General features: G+C 34.3%; 2 protein-coding genes across 2 annotated transcripts in view; one reads left to right on the forward strand and one right to left on the reverse strand.

Moving 5' to 3' along the window:
* LOC109464726 (serine/threonine-protein kinase Chk2-like) overlaps nucleotides 1-1,408 on the forward strand; it is a 145,298-nt gene that overhangs the window by 84,055 nt on the left and 59,835 nt on the right. The window lies entirely within an intron of this gene.
* LOC109464705 (leucine-rich repeat-containing protein 4C-like) overlaps nucleotides 1-1,408 on the reverse strand; it is a 71,655-nt gene that overhangs the window by 38,314 nt on the left and 31,933 nt on the right. The gene's annotated exons all lie outside the window — the stretch shown is intronic.

The following is a 1,408-nucleotide window of genomic DNA, read 5'->3' on the forward strand; positions in this document are numbered from 1 at the left end:
AAAAAAAACCAAGAAAGTCTGATATAAATTGATCTTTGATTAGGCTGAAGATATGGCTAGTATTATATTCTTAAACATTCTTGATTTTCTTCCCTAGAAAGTTTAAGAAAGGCCATTCTTGTTTTTCTTAGCAACATTTAAGAAAATACCATAAAGTTTAAGAAAGATGATTCTTATTCTGCCTGGTAATGTTCAAGATGATGTAAGAACTTTTTTCTAGTTTTTTCTTGTCATGTGACCTTTTCTGAACCCCTGATTGGTTGATTCAAATCCCAGAATGCAGTTAGGGGGTTTTGAACACAAGTCAGATGTGGGAGCCGCGCTGGTTACTTATTTTTGTCAGTTACTGACTCATGTCAGATTTGAAGTCAAAATCAAATTAAAAAGGACCTTGTGTACATGTGAAGCAATGGTGATCGTGGTCAGCTTGCTGAGGAAACCAACTTTGCAACAGAAAAAGCATGAAACCAAACAGATTGAAGGTAAGTGCGCCCCCCTCCCCACCTATAAGATCTGTTGACATTGTATTCAGACTTCATAGCCCAGATATTGTTACAACGCCATTGGGGTTGATTTCAAAGTCAAATCATATATCTCTGGTGTATTGTATAGTAAAGTTTATTACAGTGATTTCTAATATAATTTTAAATTGTTTACTCCAAGTAATAAAAATAGTATTTTAGCATCCTCTTTTGACTTGTTGCCTTCAGTACACGCATGCAAACTAACACAGGTCTTTCCTGTTGTTTTCAGGTGTCCAAAGGGTGTGACTTTGCCAATTCTATGATGCGAAAACTTCAGTTTTTGCTGAATATGTTTCTGATCAGAATGTGATACGATCTGTATTCTGAAATCATAATGGCTAATGTTAGTTACATCCTATGATATTTTGAAAGCTACTGTTAAACTGTTTCCATTCCAAGAATGTTGATGGACTGATATTTTTAATTAGATACATTGTACAAAAATCAATATGAAAATAAAATCTCTGTACTGTCCAAATGCTTTTCAAAATAACATTTAGTTGCTATACATTATTGTCCATTTTCTATTTAGGTAGCACTATATACATTGTATTTCTTTTCTTGTGGGCAGAATGGTTTTCTTGCTACAAGAACAGAGTCAGCTCTTATTTCAAGAAATCTTTTCTTGTGTACAGAATGGTTTTCTTGCCACAAGAACAGTTAGCTCTTCGTTCAAGAAATCTCTTCTTGTGGGCAGAATGATTTTCTTGCTACAAGCACAGTTAGCTCTTAGTTCAAGAAATATTTTCTTCTGTACGGAATGGTTTTCTTGCCACAAGAACAGTTAGATGTTAGTTCAAGAAGTCTTTTCTTGTGGGGAGAATGGTTTTCTTACTACAAGAACAGTTAGATCTTAGTTCAAGAAATCTTTCCTTGCAAGGAGA

The sequence above is a fragment of the Branchiostoma belcheri genome, unplaced genomic scaffold (assembly GCF_001625305.1).
Source record: "Branchiostoma belcheri isolate BF01 breed outbred unplaced genomic scaffold, Haploidv18h27 scaffold1, whole genome shotgun sequence".
Classification (NCBI taxonomy): Eukaryota; Metazoa; Chordata; class Leptocardii; order Amphioxiformes; family Branchiostomatidae; genus Branchiostoma; species Branchiostoma belcheri.